We start from the raw sequence: 11,542 nt of genomic DNA on the forward strand, positions 1-11,542 counted from the left end.
GACAGCAGTTAAAGGGGGCTGCCCTGGAAGTCACACTGCTGGTGTCGCCTGATCAAGATACTTCCACCTGAGCTTTAGGTCCCCTGGGAAAGGATTTGAGATAGCAATGACAAAGTTAGGCCTTCCAGCCCATGCCTGTTCCTCTTGGGATCAACTCACCTTGGGGATGCAGAGAGCTGGGTCCTAGCCACTAGCTACACACACACACACACACACACACACACACACACACACACACACACACTCACACTTCTCTTATATTCTGGGATTGGCTACCTGCAATCTTCTCTCACATTTTTGTCCCAGAATTCTCTGCTCTGTGCTTTTAGACTTTAGTGACAGTGAAACCTGAACAGCAAACAAACAGGCTTAATTCTGTTAATCCTGACTTTACCACTAATGTATTTACTTGTGGCATTCACCCCACCCCCATTTGGGCAGTGCTGGGAATTGAACTCAGGGACTAGCTCCATCATTGAGCTACCTTTTCCATTTCAGAAACCTTATTTTTTTTAGATTTATTTCTTTTACTTTCTGTGTATGAGTGCTTTGCCAGCATGCATGTCTATGCATGCAGAGGCCAGAAGAAGACAGGGGACCCCCTGGAACTGGAGTTACAGATGTTTGTGAGCTGCCTTGTGGAATCAAGCCTGGGTCTTCCCCAAGATCAGCTAGTGCTCATAACTACTAAGCCACCTCTCCAGCCCCCCAGAAACCCATTTTTATACAAAATTCTCCTCCTTCTCTCCTCCTCGCCGCCCTTGTTTTCTCTTTCCTTTCCTTCCCCCTCCCTTCTCCTTTCCCTTTCTCCCCTCTATCTTCCCCGCACTCCCTCTTCCTACCCCCTCTTGGTAAGTCTAGCCAAGGCTGGCCTCACACCGGGTCTTCCTGCCCTCCTGTGCTGGAGTCACAGGCAGCCCCAGGAGGCCCCGTTTACAAAGCCTGCACAGTGCCTGCTCTGGGTCTGAGATGTGGTTTGGGAAATGCCCGTGGATCAAGCTTGGCCATTAGAAGGCTCCATGCTGAGTGCACTTTCTGAAGATTCTGATGGAGTTGTATTTCAGGGGCCACCCTGGCTGCTCCTATATCCTGAGACCAGGCCAAGACACCGGATGTGACGGTCCTCAGTGTCCCCCGCACAGAACATGGGAAACTGGCCTAGAGGAGATGAGTTTGAAGAAACCCTTGGCTTCCCCAATGGTATGTTCTCGGATTTTCTGGCTGTACTGTCACCCGCTTCCCAGTTTTGCTTTGGCCACCAGGCAGCTCAGCCATGATAACAGGAAGACACCGCTTCGGGTATACAGTGCCCTGCTCCCTCAGCTTGTGCTTTCTTCTCCAGTCTCTGGTCTACCCAGTCTTGGTGCCTGGTATTTGATTTTTGTATTTACATATTGTTTGCAGCTATTTCTTCTGAGCAATACCTATGCTTTCTGATTAAGGAAAGAAGAAACGAAGGGAAAAAATGAAATCGAGGGAGAAAAGGCAAATACAGGCCAGAAGGCAGAGGAGGCAGGGACAGTGGGCACCGCCTGGCATCTTAGGCAGAAGAGGCAGGGACAGTGGGCACCGCCTGGCATCTTAGGCAGAAGAGGCAGGGACAGTGGGCACCGCCTGGCATGCATGTTAGGCAGAGGAGGCAGGGACAGTGGGCACTACCTGGCATCCTCAAGACTAAATCCCCGGGGGAGTCTACCTCCTTCCACTCACGCTGTCCTGGACATGGAAGGCTGGAGTTGGCGTGTGCCAATCTCAGTGAGAACATTTCTCTGCCTGTTCCTACACGCATTCCAGGGAACAGAGATGGGGATGTGGCTCACTGGACCATGGGGAATTAACCCTCCCAAGTACAATTTGTGATCCGTTAAATCACTCTCCAGGGTGTTCAGCCTGAGCTCAGGAGGCTGCCTGACCACCTCCTCTTTTCTCTGCAAATGTCAGGTCTCACCTTCATGGAAACTCCCCAGAAGAAAGAACATTGGAGTAGAAAATAATGAGGGTCTTGAGCACATGGGCTTTGAGTGGAAGGTGTAAAGGATGCTTTTCTGAATAGATTGACAGGTCAAACAGACCCTGTGTTCAAACTTGAGCTGTGCATCCTAGGGTAACCAGCCCAACCTCTGGTTTTTTACTTTAATCATAATGGAGATGAAAATAGTGGGTTTTGTTCCAAATCTTTTGATTCCAAGATTTGAAAAATTCAACTCAAGTTGTGGTAACTCACAAAGACTGGGGACACTTTTTGGCTCATGTCATAGAATTCCAGAAGGGTGTGGTGTGTTTTGACCACGTGGCTCTTGGGAGCTAACTGAGGTAAGCACAGTCCTGCATGTAGTCATCCGCAACATACCTAAGAAGTAAATATCGTTTCTACTTTGCACGTGAGAAAACTGGGTCACAGAGAGATTAAGTTGGATTACGCAGCTCACAAATGGAATGGCACTTGGGACACAGTCCAGAGAGTCCTGACGACTGAGCCAGCACTCTGAGGGCTGTATCACTGCCTCCCTGCTGAGGCTCTTCCAGGTGGCTGTGCACAGCGCTCCTTCCTGTGCTCCTCAGTTTCACCCGTCACTGCCTCTGTGCTGAGTGAGGCTCTTCCAGGTGGCTGTGCACAGCGCTCCTTCCTGAGCTCAGTTTCCTCTGTAAGGAGTTCTTTCGTGCATATATGGGTGTGTTCGTGTGAGGACACATATCCATGTGTGTGCATGCCTACGAGGGCAAAGGAGAACCTCAGGTACCAGTTCTCAATCCACATTTCATGCAGGCAGGGATTGTGTTGATTCATTTCTGTCAACCTGACACAAAGTAGTGTCCCTTGGGAAAAGGAATGGCCTCCATTAGAGTGGCCCATGGGCACGACTGTAAGACCTTTTCCTGATTGTTTGCTGATGTAGAGGGCCCAGTCCACTGTGGGTGGCGGCACCCCTAGGCAGGTGGGCACGGTTATATAAGTAAAGTAGCTGAGCCAGCCAAAGGGAGCCAGCCAGTAAACAGCGTCCCACCCCAGTCTCTGCCTCAGTTCCTGCCTTGGGCTCCTGTCCTGGCTTAATTCACGCTCCCTAACTGTGGAGTGTGACCTCTAAGCTAAAATAAACCCTCTCCTCCCCAAGTTGCTTTTGTGAGTGTTTTATTCCACCAACAGAAAGCATACCAGGACATAGGTAGACTGTATTTACATCGTTTCTGCTCCTGTCCCTCCCCCCACAACTCCTGTGTCCCCCCAAACTCCTTCTCTAATTATTCGTGTTTTCCACACAAGCACATATAACCTAGCAAGCCTGTTTAGTGTAGCTCTTGTTTGCATGTGTTTAGGGCTGACTCCTTGGGACTGGATAACTTACAGAGGACTTCTCCCTGGAGAAAACGGATTCTCCCACCCTCCACAGCCACCCATCACTATAGGTTTTCCAGGGATGGGGCCCTACGATATGTTCCCCGGTCCTCTTAGTGAGTTCATAGCACAGGTGTTGGGTAGGTGACCGTACTGCCGAAATTTCATGGGGGCCGCGTCCCTGTCATGTCAAGAAGACATCGTCTTGCAGCAGGTATCTTGGCCCCGTGGCTTTTACAATCTTTCTGTTATCTCTTCCACTATGTTCGCTAATCCTTATGTGTAGGGAGATGTGTTATCAGTTGGGGTTGGTACCCGTGAACTCTTATCCTCTGCCTTTTGACCGGATGTGGATCTCTGCAGTAGCCTCCACCTGCTGCAAAATGAGAGGTGCGAGCTGCGCTTATCTGTGGCTATAAGGATACGTACTTAGGACATAGTCGGAAATTAAATTGGGTTAGGAAAATGGCCATAGAATATTCTCCTCTAGGGTCTATGACCTTTTCGGCTACAGTTCTTGGCTAGGTTTACTCTATCAGACATGAGTTGGGTTTGTTTGTTGGTTTTGAGACTGCGTCTCTGATGGGTTTGGGGCTCACCAAATATACTAGGCTAAGAAACTTTTTTTTTTTTCCAAGACAATCCATAACATTTTTATTGAACCTTTTAGTTTATAACATGATATAAAAGGAAAAGCAATTCTCTTTAATAGTTTACACAGCTATACTGCAATATCCGAGACTTAAAGAGGCTTCCAGGGGACTACACTTCCCAGAAACTGAGATCGAGAAAACGGGCTTTTATCCTTGCTGTCTTCTGATAGGAAGTCCTGGTTTCCAGTCAGTATCTACTAATCTCACTTCAAAAATGAATTTGGCATTTCATGGAATTTTTGGCACCAGGCTGTCCTTTCTTTCCATAGGCCCATTCTGGTCCCTTCTTTTTGGGGAAGTTGGCTTCATCTCCCTTTCATAGAACAGATTTTGTATATCTCGGTGGACCCACTTCCAGACTCTCTTCAGACTTGGTTTCTTTGGGTTTATCATCGTTAAACTACACATTTTCCACTTGCTTAGACTCTCACAGCTTCAGTGCCTTTGAAATGCTAACTTTCAAAGAGATGGTTACAGACTAAAACCAGACGGTCCTTATTAGCCATCTGAGTTACATTTTTAATGTTTCCCAGTAGTTTATGCTCTGCAAGAAATGGATCTGAACTGTGATCCTGCAGAAACTAGATAATGCCCTTCTTGGGCAGCTCCTCGCTGCACAATGGCTCCACGGTCCATGCACACCTGGGATCAGTTGCTGCTGATCTTCTCCCGCTGCGGCTGCCTTCTTTCTCTACCGCCGTCTTTCCCTGCCGCCACAGCTGCTGCACTGAACCAGATGGCCTCAGTCCAGCGAAAGAAACTTATTGTCTACTGGTTAGCTCTCACGGTGCTGGAAAGTGCTGTTCAGGCTGCTGGGGGAGAAAAGGTAGGAGCAGTCTTACTCCACCATGGATTCCGTGCGTTATGATACCAATCTGTTAAGATGTGGCCACTTGTGCCATAGTTCCCTGGTCAGTAATGTAGCAAGCAGCTGCTTTCTCATTGGACTTGAGACTTGCTGGGTTGGGAGTGGGGTGGGATTCACGTCTGATGTCATAAACCTGCTAAAAGCCTGGAGATGTCATAAGCTAAGGTAGGAAAGCTACTGCTTGTTGTAATATGTTGCTTGTGCTATAACAAAGCTTGCCTGAAGGCCAGAGTGTGGAGTGAGCCACTAGTTAGCCATAGAGGCCGGCGGTGGTGGCTCACACCTTTAATCCTAGCACTGGGGGGGGGGGGGGGGGGGGGGGGGAGAGGCAGAGGCAGACGGACCTCTGTGAGTTTAAGGCCACCTTGGGCTACACGAGATTGATCCAGTCTAAAAGAGAAACAGAACTTCAAGTTCCTGCTGTCTTGACTACCCTGACATGATGGACCATGCCTTGGGGTTGCAAGCCAGAGTGAGCCCTTTCTCCCTTAAGTTGCATTTGTCAATTGTGGGGCTTTGTTTTTGTTTTGTTTTTAAATCACAGCCCCAGGAAAAATAAATTAAAGACCTATGCAACCTCATTTGAGTTAATTACCCTCGTAAAGGCTCCATTGCTAAACACAGTCACGTGAGGGACTAATCTTCAACAGGTAGGTTTGAGGGGCTCCAAGTCAGCCTGTAGGGGACGTTCTAGTTTGCGTGTTCTCACTGTGATAAAGCAATCTGACTAAAAGCAACCTAGGGGAAGAGAAGGTTTCTTTCAGCTCACACTCCCAGGAAACACGCCATTGCAGAGGGAAGTCGGGTCCGGAACTCAAGGCAGAAAAGCTCCGGGAAGGCTGCCTACTAGCTCACTCTCTGGCTCCTGCTCAGCTGGCTTTCTTAGACAGCCCAGGCCCACCTGCCTAGGGATGGTGCTGCCCACAGTGGGCTTTACCTTCACATATCGGTTATCAGCCTTGGAGGTTCTCCACAGGCATGCCCAAGGGCCAGTCTGATTTAGGCAATCCTCCAAATGAGATTCCCTCTTCCTAGGCAACTCCAGGTTGGCTCAAGTTGACAATAAACTAACCAGAGCAAATACAAGTTACAAAGTCGTCAGTAAGATGCGCTCTGAGGACACAGTGGTGAATGTGACTGACAGTCCCCGCTCTGGGAACTTGGGAACAAATAAGCCAACAGTAAACAGAAAAGTGTAAAAGAGAAGGACAATTGTAGCAAGCAAGCTTTCTTTTGGGGCATCAACCAGCTCCCAAATCATGACACAAAGAATTTTTATTAGTTATGAATGCTCTGCCTTAGCTTATACTTGTCCCACTAGCTCTTAGAACTCTCCTCTCTCTCTCTCTCTCTCTCTCTCTCTCTCTCTCTCTCTCTCTCTCTCTCTCTCTCTCTTTCCGAGACAGTTTTCTCTATGTAGCACTGGCTGTCCTGGAACTCACTCTTATAGACCAGGCTGGCCTGGGACTATTCACTGCCTGCCTCTGCCTCCTGAGTGGTGGGATTAAAGGCACGTGCCACCACTGCCTGGTGCTTTTTATCTTTTCTTCATTCTGTATGTCCTACTTTTCCTGATTCTTCTGTGTCTGTCTGTCTGTCTGGCCCTGGGCATCTCCCTCTCTTTATCTCTCCTCTCTTCTTTCATTCTGTTTTGAGCCTAGATTCCTCCTCCTACTTATTCTTTCTGCATGCCAGCCCTGCCTTTCCCTCCATTGCCTGACTATTGGCTGTTCATCTTTTGGCTAGACCAACCAGGTGCCTTAGATAGGCAAAGCAACACATCTTTATACGGTTAAACAGATGCAGCATAAACAAATGTAAAACACCTTTACATAGTTAAAGTAATATTCCACAACAGACAATGCAGAGAATCACAACAGGGTGGCACAGTCATAAATCACCAGGGGGATATTTGGATTGAGAGTCAAGAAGTAACGGGTAAACTGAGGTCTGAATGAATGTTCAATCATAAAGAGCTATTGCTTTCAGCCATGAAAGAAAAACCACATGTCTTGGGTCTGTTCTTGACCTTGCCTTCCCTTTCTCTGTGCTCTTGAAAATCACGCAGGTCAGTGCAAACTGTCTCTCAGTTACTCACTGAACCCAATGCGCTGAGTGTTGAGTAATTGCTGTTGTTGTGTTTAGTGAGTAACACAAGCGTCTACATGCATCGGTGCAGACGCCAGTTTGTCTTCAAAAATTTTCATCTCCAAGTGGTTGAATTCACAAATTCAACAGAACCCACACAGAAACAAAGGCCAACTGTGTTTACTCCATGAAATGCTGGTGCAACCCGGCTCCTTTGTTCTTTGTTTTTCTCCAACCCACCCACCTTACTCACCCTGAGTTGGTGATTGTAGGGATATTTCATTTGTATTTTAATAAATAAAGCTTGCCTGCAGTTCAGAGAGTAAAACAGCTGCTCTGGTCAGCCTTACAGACCAGGCAGTGGTGACACACACCTTTAGTCCCAGTAGCCACACTAGTTTGCTACAGAAACCGGGCAATAGTGGTGCACACCTTTAATCCCAGCACTAGAGAGGAACACAAGACAGGAGGAGACAGCTCTTACACACAGCCTCCTTCTGAGATTCCTGGAGGCAGTATCATCATCTCAGACTGAGGTAGAGATAAGAACCAGTGGCTGTTTGTTTTGCTTTTCTGACCTTCAGGTTGAACCCCAGTTTCTGTCTCTGGGTTTTTATTAATCATGCTTCAGGTGATTGACCAGTTATATACACATTCTTCATCCTGTCTTTGGGGACATTCTTTCTGTTTTTTTTTTTTTAATGTGTGTATGTGAATAGTTAGATACATGTATATGTATATATGTGTATATCTGTGCATATGTCTATATATGTACAGTGTATGTATCTCTGTGTATAAAATATATATATGTATGTGTGCATCTGTGTATATATGTGTGTATGTATCTCTGTGCATATGTATATGTGTATACATATGTATGTATCTATATGTGTGCACGTGTATGTGTGTATCTCTGTGCATCCATGTTTATGTATATAGATAGATATGTGTACATATGTATCTATATGTGTGTATGTGTATCTTGTGTATGCATGTATATGTATGTGTGTGCGCGACAATGTGTTGGTGTAACCAAACATGAACAGATATGTGGAGCCAGAGCAGGATAGGATGTGCATGTCCTTCTCTGGCACTCTCTGCGCTATTCCTCAAAGCAGGGTTTCTCACTGAACCAGAAGCTGGGCTGGGCTGGCTGATTAGAGAGATCCCGGGATCCACCTGCCTCCACCTGCTGCAGCGCTGCGGATCTAAGCACACTCAGGGTTGAAGGTGGAACTCAGCGCTTGCCTAGCACGCAGGAAGCCCTGAGTTTCTTCCCCAGCATCACACAAAATGGAAAGTGGTAGCCCGTAGCTCTTAGTCCACATCTGGAAGGGGGAAGGGGAAAAGGCCGCATCTGGGAGGCGGAGAGAGAGGACTAGGAACCCAAGATCATCGCATTTACATAGCAAGTTGGAGGTTCACCTGGGCTACGTGAGCAGGCTTCCTCAGAAGGGCTTTCATGTGAACCAGGTTTGTAGGATGCCTTAGCCCTTAGCTAGTTGGCTTTGGCAAGCAGCATTGCAGTGTTCCCCGGAAATGACTGCTCCCATTTTCCCTCTCCTGGGTTCTCAACTGTCAGTTTTTTTTAAATAGTTATTTATTATGTATACAATATTCTGTCTGTGTATATGTCTGCAAGCCAGAAGAGGGCACCAGACCTCATTACAGATGGTTGTGAGCCACCTTATGGTTGCCGGGAATTGAACTCAGGACCTTTGGAAGAGAAGGCAATGCTCTTAACCACTGAGCCATCTCTCCAGCCCTCAACTGTCAGTTTTGATGTCCCTTCATTCTCTCATGGCAAAAAGCAGACAGGGCTAGGGTTGTAGCTCAGGGGTAGAGTACTTACCTTGAAAGAGTGAGGCTTTGGGTTTCATTTCCAGAACTTAAAAAAAAAAAAAAAAAAGTCTTCCCTGTGCCTCCCTGCTCCACACAGAGGCCTCGAATCTACTTCCGTCTCAGAGCAGAATTCTAGTCTGTGGTCCTACAGCTGTCTCACAGAAGGATAACCAGGGCTGCTGTGTCATTCCTCGACAGAGATCTTGTGCTCTTTAAACAGCTGTGGCTGTAAAACGGAAGGAATGAGACAGAATAGCTTATGTTTAAACAAGAGAAAGAATGTGGGTGAAGGGGTGGTAGATGGAAGGCGGCCCTTTCCTTGGTAGCTGTTATGTAAAGGAGGCTTTTTTGAGTCAGTGTTACCCAGCGCTTTCAAAAAATGGCCAGAGCTGGCAGCCGAGGACACCTTTGTCCCATGGGTGTTGGGACCTAGGTCAGACCTCAAGGGCTCTGCCTGCTATGGTTTGAAATGAAAATGTCCCCCATAACATTTGGACTCCCTCTTGGTAGCATTATTTGGAGAGGTTATGGAACCCTTAGTGGGTGGAGTCTTGCTAGAGGGAGTGTGTCCCTGGGGGCTGGCTTTGAGAGGTTATAGCTTCGCCCCACTTCCAGTTTGCTCTGTTTCCTGTGGAGAGATAGGAAGTGAGTTTCCAGCTTCTATTTGCCACCATTCTTCCTTCCCACTGGGGACATGTAGCCCTCTGGAGCCATCAGATACACACACACACACACACACACACACACACACACACACACACACAAAATAAAAAAACCAACGACAGAAAACCTTCTTCCTTAAATTGCTTTTTGTCACTGTATTTTAGCAGTGGAAAAGCAGGTTGGACCACTACCCAATACTTTTTTCTGTATGCTCGAAAAAAGAACACAGCGCTAAGGGCAAATAGAACTCTCTGAGAATAATACTAAAAACAATAAATGTACTTGACAGTCTTTTAAGATCACCTGTTCTACAGTGGGAGGTGTCAGGAGGGTTGAGGCTGCTCCATGTCACCCAGACAGGACAGGGATTCATGCCTTTCTTCTTCAGGTTCAAGGCTCCACTTCCAACCAGAACTTATCCTCGATTCATGCTTGGTGTGAGGAGCAGGAAACACACACTGTGCATGCGTGGCGGTTCATGGTGATATTCGTTTATATTTGGATCCTAAGAAGATAGCCGGGAGTGGGGATTTCTGGGCCCTTTTTATAACAGGTTCCCTGTCCTTGTCTAGAATTTGAGTGGCCAAGACTGGATTGTACGGGACTCTCTGAGCTTCAAGAATCAATAACACAGGCAGATATGAGTAAGAAGGAAGACAGGAGATCACATCGCCAGACTAGCCTCTAAGTGTCTGTGTTCCAGGATGGCCTTGAACTCCTTATCCTTCTGCCTCCACCACCCTAGTGCTGGGATTCTGGGAACTCGCCACCAGGCCAGGCTAAGAGGAGGAGTTTGAGAGAGCTCCTCAGAAAGAAGGACGCATGGAGGCATGGGACAGAGATGCTGCCTGGGGCCAATGGAAGCTCCACTGAGAGGGATCGGTCCGTCGCAGGTTGTGCAAGGGGGATCTGGTCTCCTGGCACAGAGACCCCTGGCCTGGGTTTGGCTCCAGGGCAGCAGAGATGCCACCTTGAAGATCAGTCTAGGGTGATGGGTCTGGCCCAGCCTGGCTGACAATCATAGGGCCCCTCCTGAATCTTCCAGTTTTCCCAAGTTCCTCAGGACACTTGCACATCCCTAAAAGAGGAGGGCCTCAAGCCATGGCCAAGGTGAAATTTTCCAGAAGCCAGAGGGGTGGGGTTCATGGCTGAGAAGGAGCATTTTTTTTTGTTAATCCAATGGTCAAGGAGCTTGACCCACACCCACTATACAAACACTGACTTTGAGCCACAGAACGTCCCATCCTGGTACCTTAAATTTGATCTCTATGGGTGGATTCCGTTTAATAGTTTACGAGAATCTCACATTGCGTTTTTGGCAGCACAGAAGGGAGGTGTCTTGTTTGCTGAAGCCTGGGGAGGAACTTGAGCCACACATGGGCCCAGGGGGCCTTGCTTGGGTGTTACTCTTGAACCCTCTGGCCTTAGGCCTCTTCTGGAATTTGCTTGCTTGTCTCTCACGCCTCTGTTAGCCGTGTGCCTGGTGTGTGTGAGGCTCCCTGTGTGTGTGTCCCTCATCAATGCTCCAGGCCTGTCTACGACCCCAGGAAATCCTAATCCCCACATCGGGATGTTCCCCTTTTGTGTTACCCTGCTTGTATGCTTACCGCTGCTGTGGGCACTTCCCACAGTCGGTTATGGGCAATGCATTCTCAAATGGCACCCCACTTGCTCTTGTGTGTCGAGTAAAACTGGGGTGGTTTGAATAAAAGATGACCCCCCCCACCACTGAGGCTCAAGCATTTGAACACTCGGTGCCCAGTCGGTGGTGCTGTTTGGGGAGGTAATAATGAGGTGCAACCTTGCTGGAAGAAATCACTGGCTAGGGCTTTGAGAGTTCATAGCGTTATCCTACTTCCTGTTTGCTCTCTTTCTTTTTCATGTGTGTGGTTAAAGATGTGACCTTCCAGCCCTGTCGCTTCCATGTGCTACTATGCTCCTGCCCCCTCCATGGGCTGCCATGCTCCTGCGCCCGCCATGGGCTGCCATGCTCCTGCGCCCGCCATGGGCTGCCATGCTCCTGCGCCCGCCATGGGCTGCCATGCTCCTGCGCCCGCCATGGGCTGCCATGCTCCTGCGCCCGCCATGGGCTGC

The 11,542-nt window shown here is 48.2% G+C and overlaps 1 pseudogene; it reads right to left on the reverse strand.

The window, feature by feature from the left end:
- Positions 1 to 4,134: 4,134 nt before the first annotated feature.
- On the reverse strand, positions 4,135 to 11,518 carry LOC126507750 (peptidyl-prolyl cis-trans isomerase FKBP3-like; annotated as a pseudogene).
- Positions 11,519 to 11,542: the final 24 nt, after the last annotated feature.

This window comes from Alexandromys fortis, unplaced genomic scaffold (assembly GCF_014885135.2).
Source record: "Alexandromys fortis isolate MF-2015 unplaced genomic scaffold, M_Fortis_MF-2015_v1.1 scaffold_26, whole genome shotgun sequence".
In the NCBI taxonomy this organism is placed as follows: Eukaryota; Metazoa; Chordata; class Mammalia; order Rodentia; family Cricetidae; genus Alexandromys; species Alexandromys fortis.